The 16,461-nt window shown below is 47.7% G+C and overlaps 1 protein-coding gene and 1 pseudogene across 1 annotated transcript in view; one reads left to right on the forward strand and one right to left on the reverse strand.

The window, feature by feature from the left end:
* LOC138283008 (zinc finger protein 420-like) overlaps positions 1-12,714 on the reverse strand; it is a 57,623-nt gene extending 44,909 nt beyond the window's left edge. The window contains exon 1 of the mRNA XM_069221123.1: positions 12,380-12,714. The gene's annotated coding sequence lies outside the window, so the exon portion shown is untranslated. The remainder of the gene's footprint in view (positions 1-12,379) is intronic.
* Positions 12,715-15,783: 3,069 nt separating this feature from the next.
* On the forward strand, positions 15,784-15,948 carry LOC138283140 (U2 spliceosomal RNA; annotated as a pseudogene).
* The last annotated feature ends 513 nt before the right edge of the window (positions 15,949-16,461 follow it).

Here is a 16,461-nt window from a genome sequence, read left to right on the forward strand (position 1 = left end):
GACTTTGTGGACATTTCACTAAAGGCACTAGAGGGCTGGATTATTGGCAACAAAGTAAATACTTATGAGGGGTTATACAATTTGATCATGAGAGAGCACATCTTGACCAATTGTATCCAAGAAAGGTTACGCCAGCATCTAGTGGACTCTAAGCAGACCAACCCTAGAGAGCTAGGGGAGGCAGCTGATGAGTGGTTGAGAACCAGGGTGGTTGTCAAGTCCCAGGGGGGAGACTCCAAGAAGGGGGGGACAGGTCCCCAAAAACCTAAGGAGGGAGGTGGAAAGCCCACCACAGATACTCCCTCTGTACCCCAGAACCCTAAGAAGGAGGAGAGTAAATCCCACTCCCACTCTGACAAGCAGAGACAGGGAGACCCAGGGTTAAAAAAACTCTTGGACAATAGGGCTTGCTTTGACTGTCAGCAGACAGGTCACTTCAGAGGAGATGCAGCCTGTCCAAGGAAGGTGGTTAGCACTGGGCTGTCCAGTGTAGCCATAGAGGAGGATTCCTCAGATGATGAAGTCCTCCTAGCATTGTGCTGGGAGACAGGACCAGATGGTAAGCTGGTGATCCCTGAGGGTGGGAGTAGGCACTTCCACCACATTCAAGTGAATGGGATCCCTACCACTGGCCTGAGGGACACCTGTGCTAGTCACACTATAGTGAGTGACCGGTTAGTGACCCCTGACATGTATGTCCCAGGAAAGACAAAGAAAGTCAGGATAGCCACAGGGGAGGTCACCTCCAAACCTGTAGCCATAGTGCCCCTAGAGAGGGAGGGTATCCTTGACTGGATTAGGGTGGTAGTCAGTGCTGACCTCCCCCTAGATTGTATCCTGGGCAATGACCTCCCAGAGGTGAGTCTGGTCCCAGATGGGGTGGTCACCCAGGGCGCCCCCCCAACCCAAAGTCCTGGGGAGTCAGTCCCTACAGTTAGGAGACAGGGGTCCCCAAGAAAAGGAAAGAAGAAAAGGAAGGGTAGGCCACTCTTAAAGAGAGTTCCAGGGAGCCAAAGGCCTTCTGCCCCAGTAGGGGGGGAGCCCAGAGTTGGCACTGGTGAGGCCTCACCTGACCCCAAGGAAGTCCTGAGTAGTCAGGCAGCTGTCCAGATGCAAGGTGTTGCCCCTGCACTGACAGAAGGGAGAGTGGAAGGAGGGTGTCTGCCACAGGAGGTGGTAGCCCCCCACTCTAGACAGCAAGAGGGGTGCCAGGACCCCAAAGTTGCCCTTAAAGCAGCTCAGCCACCTGTCAGTGGAGAGCTTAGGGTGTGGTTCTGGGTACTGACAGCTGTCAGTAGCCTCTGCTGGGTGCTAGCCTTCCTGGCAGCACTGTACTTGGCCTGGGAGGCAGACCCCAGGGCCAATAGTAAAGTAGGCCCTCTGACCCTATTGGTCATGGTGGGGTTGCTCAAGTGTTGGGTGACCTCTTTGGGTAAGCTAGGTGTTGCCCTAGCAAAGTTTGGAGTAGGGGAGGTGGGCACCTCACTACCCAAGTTGGCAGAGAGAAAGGAGGAAGACCCCCCTAGAGGGAAGTTTCAGTTTGAGTTGGGTCCTTTTACTGTTGGGATGGCTTCACTACCCATAGGGAGTGACCCTGACAGGAGGATATAAGGCAGAGTAGGCCCTGCAAAGGGACAGCCAGTTTTCTTCACTGTCTTCCTCGCCTAACAAGCCAGGAAGACTCTCCCAGGGTTGGGCTGAGTCTCCTGGGTGTGTGGGCTGGGGGGAGGGGGGGGGGTTGTGTGAGAAAACAGGACTGATTGCAGAGGCCCCATAACTTTTTGCCCCCATTTTCCTCTTTTTGCTGGTGTTTTCCTGACTTTGATGGTGCCCTGGGTACTGCTAACCAGTCCCAGGGCCTGTGCTCTGTGTAAAATGGATATGCAAATTAGGCTAATTATAATTGGCTAAGTTAACCTACCTATAAGTCCCTAGTATATGGTAGGGCATGTAGGTTTAGGGACAACAGCATAGGTGGTGCACACCTAGGTGCACTGCTGAGGTGCCCAGTGTCATTTTAAAAGCAAGCCTGCCTTGCTGGCTGCTTTTAAATTAAAGTTATATGCAAATTCGACTTTGGAATTAAAGGTACTTCCAAAGTCTTAAACTACCTTATTTTTACATATAAGTCACCCCTAAGGTGTGCCCTATGTGCCCCTAGGGCTGGGTGCCATGTAACTATAAGCAGGGACTTTATAAAAATAGATTTATAAGCCCTGGTGAGGTAAAAACAGCCACATTCGTTTTTCCCTCATTGAAGTAAATGGCCTTCATAGGCTAGAATGGGCAGACTTTATTTTAAATTTTAAAGTCTCCTTAAATGTTACATACCAAGAATTTGGTATCAAATTGATTGTTGTAATAAATCCCACAACTTCCAGTTGTTGGATTTAATATAACTTGTCCAGGTAAAAAGTTTAGACTTTACCTAAAAAGTTGCCAATTTCAGCTCTGCATTGTTTTTGCTGCTGTGCTCTGTTTGGCCAGCCTGCAGCAGCTTCTGCCAGGCTGGCTTGATTAGGTGTGAAGTGGCCTGGCTTCACACAAAGGAATGTGCTTGGGGGAGAGAATCTCCCCTCAGCAGATGGTGAGGCAGGTGGGGGGGAGGGCTGCCAAACTGGTCTTCAAAGGCAGAGAAGGACATTTGCAGCACCCAGCAACACCCCCACATCCTGCAACCCCAGACAATTAGGTGCCCCCTTGATTAGATTAGGAGAGGGCAGGAGAGGGGTGTGTTTATGATTTTTAGCCACACCAGTGGGTGGGCTCAGCCAGATGTAACCTCCAAAAATCAGATTCATCCATGTTGGATTTTTAGAGACTGTTGCCTTCTGGGATGGATTTTTGCCACACTTCCCAGGAAGTGGTCATCACAGGGGGACGACCCTGTCCCTGATTGGAGAACCAGGGCCCCCCTGCTTTTCACCCAGGAGCAAGGATAAAACTGGCAGACCTGCACCCACACCTCAGATCCCCTCCAGAATTCAACAAGAAAGGAACTAAGGAAGAAAAAGGACTGCCCTGCTGGACCCCTGGCCTGCACCTGGAACCTGCACTCAGAAGGACTGCACCAGCTGCACACTTGGGCTTCACCACAAGAAGGACTTTGCCTGGCTTCAACTGGTTCAAGGAGGGACTCCCTGTTTGCTACAGGTGAAAAATTGCTAAACCAGAGTCCCCTGCACCAACTCCTGAAGAAAGCGACCAGCTGACCACTGTCCAGTGGCCAAAAAGGAGTTTGCGCCAGGTGCATTCTGGGAGTTGAAGTCCGCATCCCCCAAGGACCATCACAGAACTTCTGGACCCTTGGGGTGAGCTGTGGACCCCAAAAGAACCTTAAAAGAACATCTGGGTGAAGCCCCAGAAGTTTGGAAAAGATTTGAGAATTTTTGGAAAAAAGCTCCAGAGAGGGACCGACCCGCCGCGGAAATTCTAGCCGGCTTGCCTCAACCGCGACCCGGCCTGACTTCGTGGTTCGTCCCGGTAAAGAAAAACATCCAAAAAAGAGACTAAGTCAGAACGTAAAAAGTTGACCGGGACCTCCCAGCCATCGTATCCGAGAAGGGCTCCATGGACGTCGGATCAAGATCCAGGTTTACCCCGGTCGAAGGATTTTCATCTCGAAAAAACGACTAAGTCCGAAGGTAAAAGTCTCCACCGAGGAAACCCACATCGCGTATCCGGACAAGGGCTCCAGGAGGTCGGATTCAACTGGCAGGTTCGTCCCGGTGAAGAAAAACTTCAAAATAAAGACTAAGTCAGAAGGTAACTTTTTAACGAGGCCTCCCGCGACCTGTAGCCGAGCAGGGCTCCATCGCGGTCGGCCTGAAAGTTTGACTTTGCCCCGGTCGAGGTGCAACCAGATGACCCGATTGGCGCTTTTTGTTTCTAAGCGCTAGAAAAGTAATAATTCTTTAAAAATTCATATCTCCGGTTCCCCTGAACCGATTTTAATCGTTTTTGTGTCATTTTAAAGATAAAAATATAAACTATTTTTATAAATTGGTTTTGGATTTTTAAACTGTTTCCTGTGTTTTATTTAATTACTGTTTTGTGATATTTGAATGCTTTACACTTTGTCTCCTAAGTTAAGCCTTGACGCTCGTTGCCAAGCTACCAAGGGTTGAGCTGGGATTAATTTACTGAGACCTAACTGTACCTATGTGGAGGTTAGTGGCTTGTTGCTAGGTGTAGGTACGTACCTACCTGCCCTACCAATAACCCATTTTCCAACAGGCAGCTACTAATGGCACTCCATTCACTCTGCGGAGCACTAGACCCACAACCACCACACTATCCCACCTAAGGAACCGTTGGGAAGAAGACCTAGCAAAACCCATACATTATACAGAGTGGACCAGAGACAAGGAGCCCCCACACACTGTCTCTAGGAATGCCCACTTTAAAAATTTCAAGTACATGATACTTCATAGGTCCTACCTCTCACCCTTACGATTAAACCACATGTTCCCCACAGCAGCCCTAACTTGCCCTAGATGTGTCTCTCCGACAGCCAACATCCAACACGTGCTCTGGTCCTCCCAGAATATAGTAACGTATTAGAACGCCATCCACACCACACTAGTTACTATCACTGAACTCGCTACACTCCTGGGAGGCCGCAGACCTAGGCAGTTATCCCTCATGCAAACACCAAGAGGTGCAGCAGCGCTTCACTGACCTTGCACTTCTCTTGGCCAAGCATCTGCTTACTATGCACCGGAAGCACTGCAGCCTCTGACAGTTCCCCTGTGGAGTAAAGCACTGCTCTACTCAGGAAAGGCAGAGAGCTCGGCGTTACACTGGGAAGAAGCCGCCACATATGACAACGCTGCATAGCGGCTGCCTGGGACACCATACTCATGGAATTTAAGGAATGGATCAGAGATATCCCCCTTCACACCTCCCTAAGTTCTGCTGATATGAGACCCTCTGCCCTTGACACAAAAGACAAGGTCACCGTCCTGAACCCCAGATCTTCCCTAAAGGGGTAATCTAATACTCTCATTTTGGGATCCCACACTCTCCCCTCCTACTGCATATGTTACAATTCCACAACAGGGTTTGCAACCTCCAATAAGTCACCCTACTCACCTTCCCTCCCCCCAGTGTCCTGACACCTGGCCCGCAACTCCCTGATATTGTTCAATCTCCCCCGCTGATTACGCTCATGCCCCACTACAAGTTGCCCCTATAATCGACACTTTCCCCCTAGTCCTAGCATTTCGTGCCAGATTACGGAGGCCCTACGCACCCTTAGGTCCCCGATTATGCAACACAATGTAAAGGGGAATACACACCCACAGCAACATAACTCATAGAAGCAGTCAGTAAAAGACACCCTACTGTACACGGTACAAAGAGCCAGCGCATTTCTTAACTTATCTTCTCTCCAGCACACAAACCATGCAATGCCCCCGACAATATACGCTATGTCCCCTGTACCAGAGTCGAGGCCACTCTCCCCTATAATTGCTTAGTATACCTGTGAAATACTGCTGGCTCTCATTTGTCATCTGTTTTTCAATCTGTGATTTATTTTGTTGAATAACAATAACAAAACCCAATAAAAAACGTTTTTGGTTTCCTCACACCTCACTTCAGAGATCTCATCACCAAGATCTCCCACTGGACCTTGCTCCAGCGCTCTCTTCTTCCTCACAGGGCACACTGGTTTTGGCAAGCAGGCAGGTACTGGTGCTCCACCCTCCAGGGGCATGTGGTCTTGAACTCCCTGGGTGATATTACCTCACCCAGATGGCAGACTTGCAGGCACTGGACCCCAGCCCTGGTCAAAGGCATAAGACTTCCAGAGTTTCTTTCCCTTGCACAGCCCAACTGGCTGTTTGGCATTTGACAGTTTTGTGGGGAGCCTCGAGCTCCCCCTTTTTATAGTACATTTCCAGACACCAAATGTGATTTAGAGTTTAAGTTTTTGAAGTTAATGTTAGGGGTCTGCTTCCTTTTTGAAGGCCCTGTCTTTCCTTTAGAAAGTAGTCTGTCACAGCAAGAGTGACTCCAAATCTGACAGCGCTACAACACAAGCCATGGGAGTGACTAGAGTTCACAACTGGATGTCAGCTACAGTGATGTGTGTATCACAGGGTTAGCCTGCGGTCTCAACCCTACTCTTAATGATTACCTTACCAGCCCCAACCCTTTCCTGAGATTCCCCAAGTACCTTCCCAGTGACCTCTTTCTGAATCAAAGAGCACTCTTTTAAGTATACTGAGGAGCCTGACTCTCCCTTCCACCACTGTGCCCCGCTCAGCTCACAGGAATGCAGTAATCCGCAAATCTGTCTCATGCTTCTCCAGGTAACCATGGGCCTCTCCAAATGGGCCCCAGAATCTTCATTGTACTGCATTAACCACAGGCACATGTACACCCAAGCACACGTATATAACATACGCACAATGTGCAGCACTACACACCCATCTTATGTAGGCAGAGGGTGAGATAAGCCTTCTACAGAGGAACTTTAAATGAGTGAGCCCGTAGGCCTCACTCAGGTGACAGAGGTAAAATGGCCACTACACAGTATTCTGCCACCACTCCACTTAACTCCTGGTGAAGGTGGTAGCATTTCACCACTATCGGGGTGGTGCTGTGGGCGCCCCCCATGTCAGAAAAAAAACGCAATCCATGAGAAGGACTATGTCATGGTGCATATGCATGATCTGTGTTCACCCACTACAACAATTTTTTTTTTTTTTAATCTAAATCAGGGATTCAGGCACTCAAGACAGTGGTACAGTTCCATCATCATGCAAGGGACTTTTCCATCCCAACACCCGGATTCCTGTCTACTCTGCCTTTCTATAGTGTGTCAAACCATTCAGCTCTGCAACTCCCTGTTGTTAGTAGTGAGCTGCTCTCCTTCTTTCAACTGGTTGGGCCCTCAAGCCTTACTGCATTAGGACTGCAGTGGCTCCCGTCAGCCTCCCATAGCGGGCTTCAGAGTTTCACAGCCTCGCTTTTGTGAATCCTACAGGCAGCCAAACTCTGGTCTCATGGCGGCCCCTTTCGTTACATTTCTCGACACCTCAGCCCCACCTGTCACCAGTTTTCTACACGCCTGCATCAACAGGATATTGAGAGTCTTGTTGGGAACCTGACCCTTCTCCTGGTGAACGGGATCAATACCACAGCCACTCTGCTAAATACGGGATAAAGTTGCCAGAATTTTAAAAGGACAATGACATTATAGCATGGTCAAGCCACAGAGTTCAGCTAAAAGTGGCCATCTTGGTTTGTAGAATCACATTAGCACTTTCAACTTGGAACCTAATTCCAAAAACAGACAGAGCTGAGAGAGCCAGTGAGAAATCTGACTGAAGAGTATCCACGAAAATGACTGCTACCAAAGGTAAGGCAAGTTCTTCTCATGAATACCTCCACCTTCAGATTCCTTAACTTGTGAATCAATACCAAAGCTGTACCTCCAAGATTTCAGAATTGAGGCAGTAGTGCCTGATAAATGTTTGGATCGAGGCCCACGTCACTGCCAAACCAGGCCAGGAAACAACCTTGGACAGAGTCGAAGCAGCAGCCTTTTCCTTAGTGGAATGGGCCCTGTCAGTCTCATGGAGATCTATCTTTGCAAGGACATAGCAAATGCTGATCAATGGATGATACAGTGGGATACAATGAGGTTCTGAATAGCCTTGTATTTCTTGAAGATGAGAAAGCCATGGTCATCTAGATGAAAAGCTGTATCTTGTAAAGGTAAAAAAAAAAAAAAATGGAATCCTTGCCAGAATCCAAATGGTGCAGTCTCTTCCTCCTGAGAAGGACACCAATCAATCAAGGTCGTGTATAGTGCACTACTCACCCATAGGGTCTCAAGATGCTTAGGGGCGACCTCGGAGATCAGTCGAAGAGCCATGTCTTGAGGTCCTTCCTGAACAGAGGCAGTGATGCCGACTGTCTGAGGTGTGGTGGTAAGGTATTCCAGCTTTTTGCTGCCAGGTATGAAAACGATCTTCCTCCATCCGAGGACTTCTTTATTCGGGGTATGTTGGTGAACGACTGTTGGGGCGAGCGGAAGGGTCTAGGAGGGGAGTACCAGTTGGTGTGGCTGTTGAGGTAGTTGGGTCCGTCGTAGTGAAGGGCTCTATAGGCATGTATGAGGAGTTTGAAGTTGATCCTCTTCTCGACAGTGAGCCAGTGGAGGTTCTTCAGGTGTTCTGTGATGTGTTCTCGGCGGGGGATGTCTAGGACGAGTCTGGCAGTGGTGTTCTGGATCTGTTGTAGCTTGTTCTGATTTTTCTTGGAGGTTCCAGCATAGAGGGCGTTGCTGTAGTCAAGTCTGCTTGTGATAAGGGTGTGTGTCATGGTTTTCCGGCAGTCAGTTGGAAACCATCTGACGATCTTTCGCAGGAGTTGGAGGGTGTGGAAGCAGGTGGAGGCGACGGAGTTGACCTGCCTGGACATGGAGAGCTTTGAGTTGAGGAGGATGCTGAAGTTGTGTGCGTGGTCCATAGGGGTGGGGGGCTTTCCGAGTGTTGAGGGCCACCAGGAGTCGTTCCAGGCCAACGGTGAGGGTCCCAGGACAAGGATCTCGGTATTGTCCAAGTTCTGCTTGAGGCAGCTTTCCCTCATCCAGGTGGCTGCTTCCACCCAGTCTCTGAAGTTCTTCCTGGCTGTTGATGGGTTCTCTGTCAGGGAGAGAATCAGTTGGGTGTCATCAGCGTAGGAGACAATATTCATCCTCAAGTTTCTGACGATGGGGGCAAGTGGGATCATGTAGATATTGAACAGCATGGGGCTCAGATTCGATCCTTGGGGTACTCCGCAGCTGATGTCTGTGGGTTCTGACTGGTGTGAAGGGAGCCTGACTTTCTGTGTTCTGTCTGTCAGGAAGGAGAGAATCCATTAAAGGGCATTGCATCGTATGCCTGCTGAGTGGAGTCTGGAACACTGCGTACGGTGGGATACTGTATCGAAGGAAGCTGAGAGGTCGAGTAGGATGAGAGCTGCTGTCTGTCCTTGGTCGAGGAGGGAGCGAATGTCATCTGTGGCTGCAAGCCGAGTGGTTTCGGTGCTTTAGATAGTTCTGAATCCTAAGTGGGAGACATCCAGGATGTTGTTGTCCTAGATGTGTTGTCATAGCTGAGTGTTGATTGTTTTCTCAGTGACTTTAGCTGGGAAGGGTAGCAGTGAGATGGGGCGGTAGTTCTTCAAGTGAGTCAGGTTGGCTGTGGGTTTCTTTAGAAGAGGGCACATCTCGGCATGCTTCCAGTCTTCAGGGTAGGTTGCTGCTTCCAGGGAGCAGTTGATGGTTTTGCGGAGTTCGGGAGTGATCACAGTGCTGGCCTTGTTGAAAATGTAGTGTGGGCAGGGGTCGGTCAGGGACCCGGGCTGGATGCTGCTCATGGTGGAGAGGGTGTTGTCTGTCATGAGGGGGGAACCAGGTGTGCAGGAGTTGAGGGGGTTAGGCTGATCCTGGTGGGGTTGTAGTTGGTGGGTTCAACGAGTTTTGGGGTCCAAAACAGTTGTAGATTGTCCTTGATCTTCCTGTGGATGAAGGTGGCCAGTTTGTCACAGAGCTCCTGAGATGGAGGGATGTTGGTGACCTCGGCTTGTGGTTGGCGTAGAGGAAGAGCTAACATAGCCAAGGTACTGGACTGGTCAGTGTATAATAGACACAGCATCTGTGGTATGAAGGGTGCCCTCATCCAAAAGACAAGCTTGCCTGGGAAGAATATGGAAAAGATTGAGGTACAGATAAGGTCTGCAGCTCACTAACAGCAAAGCTGACCATAAGGAGACACTCTTTAACGTGAGGAGCCTCAAGGCGCAACTGTGCATAAGCTCAAATGGTCAATGAGTGTCAACCTTGACTAGAATTGTATCAGAACAGGTGACTTAATCAAAGATGGCTGACCTGGCAAAAAAGAAAATCTGAAAGAGACAACAAATGAAACTTACCAGGGCCAAAAGCAAAGCACAACTCACAAAACAAACATGCTAGGGGGAGGTGTGTGGGGGAGGGGGATTATAATTACTTCTCAGAGCACCAATAAACAAAACATGACCAACTACCAGAGTAAACAGTCTTGGTAGGTGGGTAGAGCACAGACAGGATAAGGTCTACCACTTCTAAAGTAAACAAAGAGAGTTTGGATTGCCCTGCTCAGTGTACATGCATGAAGGTGGAAAACTGTCTGGTAGGGTCCCTATATTTCTGAATCCCAGCCCATCCCTAATCTGACATCAGGACAATTTGAAATAAATTTACATATAGGTTTCACATGTAAGTGATTCACAGGGCACTTTCCAATTTGTGGCGATTTAAAAAAAACACACAACACAATGCACATTTTAATAACAAAATTATAATATAGGATTGGTATAGTGTTCACACGATGGAGTGACAAATTAATAATTTTGTATAAGTGAGACGCTCAGCAGGCCGCGAAAAATCATAAATATTTAACTAGACCCGCAGGTCGAGTAGCTTGAATAATCTACTCGACCTAACTGTAATGTACTTGACCCGGAAACAGGTCTCAAATTGTGTGATCCTAGGCAAATATTGTATTTTACAGTCACCTTTTTCTTCATTCTCACATATGAGTACACCTTCAAATATGTGATTTCAGCATTCCTGCTGTAAAAACATCCTCTTTTGTTTGATTAATGAAATACACTAAACGTTTGTCCATGTGTAATATTATAAATCTAGCCCACATACAGGGTACACATGATCCATGTATTACTTATCTCTTAGTTTACTAATAGCTTTGCCATCAGGGTAGGAGTGTTTCTCAGTTTACGTCTAAACACTCACTTTTAATAAATATATTACTAAAGCATGATATGGTAGCACACTGTCATTTACAGACAGTATATTTCCAAGAAATGTCCAAAAACCTTCCCGCTAACCTGCAGCTTTACTGATAAAACTATATAATGTATTAACAATAATCTGTGAAAATTGGGTTTCAGAAAACATTTATGATTTGCACATCACCAAGTAAAGTGTTCTGACTTTTTTTCATCCTATTAAAATATTGTTTTCATCACACAGAAATACAAAAAACGGTCTTTCACAGCTACTGGAATATATTTTGTAAAGTTAACTTGGTTATATACATGTTGTGTGTTAGGAAAAAGCTGATACCAAAAGCCTTTCACGTCACATAGGTCAGACAGTTCAACTTATAAAATCCTGGAACTCTGAAGTCACAAGGGAAAGTATTTGCATTGCAAGACGACAAACTGACTTTTGTTTTGACCTTTGTCTCTGAACACAGAGCAAATGTGACAAGAATAAGATTTAAAGGCATCTTAATTGCTAATCCAGCTTCTGACTGAACAGAACACCTGTTCTTTGTCCACTCAGAAGGGTCGAGTAGAATCTAAAAATAGCTCGACCTTATAATATGAAACACGCCAATGTGAATGATCGAGATTTTTCGAGCCCTGCTCAGCAATGACCAACCACATTCTCTATCAGGGTCCTGCCCAGTCTCAGATGTGCCTCATCTTTCTCCTCAGTAATATCCAGACACATCCCATGCATAGTCAGCGCTCCATTTCTCAGAGATGCCTCATCTCTCTCCTCAGTAATATCTAGCCACATCCCCATGCATGGTCAGCTCTCCATCTCTCAGTGATGCTGCATTTCTCTTCAATAATATCAAGACACATCCCATGCATGGGCAGCTCTCCATCTCTCAGTGATGCCTCATCTCTCTTCTCAGTAATATCCAGACACACCCCATGCATGGTCACTCTCCATCTCTCAGTGATGCTGCATCTCTCTTCAGTAATATTCAGACACATTCCATCTCTCAGTGATGCTGCATCTCTCTTCTCAGTAATATCCAGACACACTCCATGCATGGTCACTCTCCATCTCTCAGTGATGCTGCATCTCTCTTCTCAGTAATATCCAGACACACTCCATGCATGGTCAGCTCTCCATCTCTCAGTGATGCCTCATCTCTCTTCAGTTATACCCAGACACATCCCATGCATGGTCAGCTCTCCATCTCTCAGTGATGCTGCATCTCTCTTCTCAGTAATATCCAGACACATCCCATGCATGGTCAGCTCTCCATCTCTCAGTGATGCTGCATCTCTCTTCTCAGTTATATCCAGACACATCCCATGCATGGTCAGCTCTCCATCTCTCAGTGATGCCTCATCTCTCTTCAGTTATACCCAGACACATCCCATGCATGGTCAGCTCTCCATCTCTCAGTGATGCCTCATCTCTCCCATGAACCATGTGTCACCACACACCACTCCTGAGATGTCCTGCCCTGACCTTCAGCAATGTCCTGCACCACTGCCCTCGTTATTCCCCCCTCCTCTATCACCCGCTCACAGAAGCCCTCACACATGGGGCACAGTCCAGGCCTCTCACCTCTCCAGGCTTCAGTCCTCGTTCTCCCCCGAGGCCGTAGAGGGCCGCAGATCACTGAGTCTGGGGGGTCCAGGGCAGCACTGGAGGGCAGGTGGCTCAGAGGTAGCAGCACAGACTGGTCAGGGGTGCGGGGACCACACAAGCGCCTAGAAGCCGTGGGCATGGAGCAGGTGAACGCTGCCTGCGGGATGACTGGGACAGACTACTTCAAGGTAAGTAAAACAATGAACGGACGAGCTACAGAATCAGTAAACGCTGACCGGAAGCTCTGGGCCCAGACCGGTCCCATCTTCGTCTGAACTTCCTGTCCTGCATCGCGAGCCGAGGGCTTAAGTGATAAACATAGAAATGGGACACAGCTAGATATTGCGCCTTATCCTGCTTAAAGATGGCCGTCGCACAGGCCTTCAGGCATGAGACTCTACCATTGGAATCTTCTCCGGCGCCATCTTGGAACGGGACAAGCCACCCTGACAGAGAAGAAGGCTGAGCCCTGCATATAAACCCAGCGCGGCCTCTGTACCTCTGCTGCTTGCTCAGAGCTCCCCTTCCACATCCAGCAGCAGCAGCACCGCCTCCCTCGGGCCCCAATGTCCCCTGCACTTAAGGGGCTGTTGCTGGCGCCTGTTGCACCCCTCCCTGCACATGGACAGTGGCGGGCGCACTTTTATGGGGACAGGAGCAGATGCACCAGAGAGACCCGAAGAACCCAGCAGGGAGCAATACATAATTTCAATGTAAACATTTGGGGTTCAAATACATTGTATTTTAAATGTCGATATTGTCGTCTGAATGGCATATTTAATATGAGGATGCATTTTGTTAATGAACTTTGTTTTGGTAACTTTTTATTAGGTTTTTAACCAGCAAAGTGCATAAAAAAGTATGGGAACTCTGATACAAAATGGGACGAAGTCAGTGAGCGTGGGGGTGAGATCATAGGCGTGGCAAAAAAGAGTGATATTCTGTAATTCATTTGTTGGTCTTCACCTTCAGGTAACTGCAAATAAAATAGCACATACTTTAAATTAAACATTAATGCATGGTAAACTAACCAGTGATAGATGCACTGTTTTATGTTGAAAAAGCCTCAAAGGTTTAACAGATTAACCAAAATGTGCACATTTACATTTCTTTCAGGCACCCTGGCAAAGAGGCTTCTTTCTTGTACAGCTATATGTCCCTCCCTGGGCTTCATAGCACAGGAGACTCTCCCCATCCTCTTCAGCCGAGGCATCGGAAATGCCGAATTAACCGTCCCAATACGGTGGTCTTTTAACATAAAGTAGAACTGCTTTTGTCACATAAAAAATACATGGGCAGGTCGTGCCCATCTAAACCCACCCACTTCGACCTCTGGTTTTATGTGCCAATCTGAAGCTGTTGGGGCGGGAGTGTCCTCTGCTTGTTAAACAGGTATACACCCCAACCCAAAGTACCCAAGTGCAGTGCTTTCCAGTGCTGGGGCACCAGCACTTATCTTTGAGGGCCAGCACTTATTGTTCTGCCTCAGGCATTAACTGCGAGCAATATACACACATGGGAAAGATGGAAGAAAAGAAAAATGTAAAAGCGTCACAAAGGGAGAAAGCAGAAAGCTGTAAGAGTTAGCTGAAGGGGCAGGGAGTGGCTGTAAATGGGTTAAAGAGGCCAGAGATGGCTTCAGGATTACACCGTCTCAGTGTTGTGTGCTCGCACATTTAAATGCAGCAGCCGAGGAGTTCAGAAGAGAGAGAGCTGTGGGCACCGGCACATTTTTATTTACAAATTAAGCGCTGCCCGAGTGTAGATGAAACTGGTAGTCCTGGCTTTTATTTTGTTCTTGGCATCACCCTAACCTAGCCTGTGTGAGGAAGCCTAGGTTTGTCCCAGACAATGCGAGATCCCTGACCTCTGCTGTGACCTGGAGGGATGCGCTAAGCATGACCTCACAGTTCGCACTGTACACTGTATTTAAAATCTATAATGAGACCAGACCTTTTTCCTGTCTCAATGTAAGAAGTTTTCAGATTGCTTATGAGTGGATGCTCCATTTGCCACCTCAAAGCCTTAAAGTGAGTGGTCACGATAGGCGGTGACCCTCATGCCGCCAACCCACCACCGCCTCTTCTGCCCACCAACAACTTCAAATAAGGGAACTTCCACTCCCAGGCAGAGTCACTGAGCTGGTTACACACAAAACATCTGCAGTGTTTCCATTGACCAATGAGTTTTCATAAAGTTAACGTCAAATAATGCATTTACTATCAATTTCTTTAACTTGTATGATTTATCATCTTTCATTTTGGTGTGTGGTTATTTCGTATGTATTGATCTTAAAACGAACAAAATAGTTCTAGAATACTGTATCCATGTTTCTGTTTGTTGTGAGACTTAGGGCCTCATTTGGATTCTGGCGGAAGGGAAAACCGTGTGGACTGAATTCCGATCCTATTATATCCCATGGAGATCATAATATGGCGGATGAGATATAAATCACGTTTGTGACTGAGTTTTCCCTCAGCCGACATCTAAATCAGGCCCTGAGGTTGTACTGGCTGCTGAAGCAGTCAGAACTAAGGTCCATTTATGCCTTATAACCTCTGCAGTTTCAAATTGTACCAGATATTTAAGCCTGGCGGCAGAGCAGGGCAGCTGAGCAGTATATTTCAAGTGATGCTGCAAGCTTGGCTTTTACAGCTGCAAGTAACTGGAAATTGGCACACACCATTCGATTCATTCTCAGTGTGGAACACAAAATATTTCCCACCACGCCCCTGGCATTTCTGTGCCAGCCTAAAAATATGAATTAAGAAAATCATGCCTTTGAATAGTGTAAACTAACAGGACTTGCAGCCTAGCAGGGTTAAGCACATGCTGCAGAGATCAGATGAACACTGCATGGTCTGCAGACTGACAAAGTGCATGACTCACCTGACTGCTGCCAGTCAACAAGCGCCTTGGAGTGTGCCTTCCAGTCTGAGCACTTTGTCAGCTTGCTTTATCTTGAGCCGGAACATGTCTTGGGCCTGAAGTTCTTTGGCTGAGCTGGGCAGAAGAGCGGGGTTGGGCAAGGGTGCTGCAGGCTGTGTCTGAGCTGGTAGCAGTTCTCATCTCCTCACTCAGGAGTGTCTCACTCTGGCTGGTTAGAGGCAATGGAGCTTTTCATATTGTGTGCGCTTCACCTAGAGCCTCTTGCTTCAGCAAGAGACAAGAGGAAATACCCCTCCCCTACCCATACCCCCACTTGCCGTATTCAATATAGTGAATGAAACAGCAAATTATCTGGACCATAAAATTCAGGTTCAATTGTGCAGGCCAGGAGAGACTGTAGAGAGTAATTACAGGGCTGTCCCTGGCACCAGTAAACAATATCCTGCAGCACTGCCCGCTCTGACCACCTGCCAACACCAGTCAGTGGTGTACTCACTTCTCTGCCTTTTGGCTAAGATCAAGTTTAGCATGGGTTCTTATCAGTTTGAAACTACTGTTTCAGTAAATATGGTTTTTTTTTCTGGATCTATAAGTTTGACTTAGAAGCAGCTGAAATTTGTATAGTGTTTGAACTTTTTTTGTGCAAATTACCCAGACAAGGTCCACTCCTTATTAAAGAACGTGAGGAACCAGCCTGCTGCTGTTACCAGTCTGCTCACTAGGGGCACAAGATAGAAAACCTGAGGACTGCCTAGTCAGACATTAGGGCACAAGAAAATGTTGCACTCCCTTTTTCTTCTCTTTCCTGGTATTTGGGTGGGGTAATGGTGGAGGATTAAAGCCCTCCTAACACCCTTCACAGCCCATCAGCACTCAGACCTCTTGAGGGGAGGGGGTCCATGCTTAGGTGGCAACACTTATATCCCTCACCTTAGCTCTTGGGAGCTCTTGGGACTGACTGCATAGTGCTTATTGCACTGGGAACAATAGCTGTCTGCTGGGAGACCATCCAAGTACCAAGACGGTAAACCTCCAGATAACACCGGTATCTAAGGGGTAACCCCAGTGAAAACCAGTAAACCAGGCAAAAATACCATATGCAATGGAGGAACATATGGACACTGGTGCCCTAGTGAACATCAAGTAAGGCACCCCCCAAATGGACACCA

This window comes from Pleurodeles waltl, chromosome 2_2 (genome assembly GCF_031143425.1).
Source record: "Pleurodeles waltl isolate 20211129_DDA chromosome 2_2, aPleWal1.hap1.20221129, whole genome shotgun sequence".
Lineage (NCBI taxonomy): Eukaryota > Metazoa > Chordata > Amphibia > Caudata > Salamandridae > Pleurodeles > Pleurodeles waltl.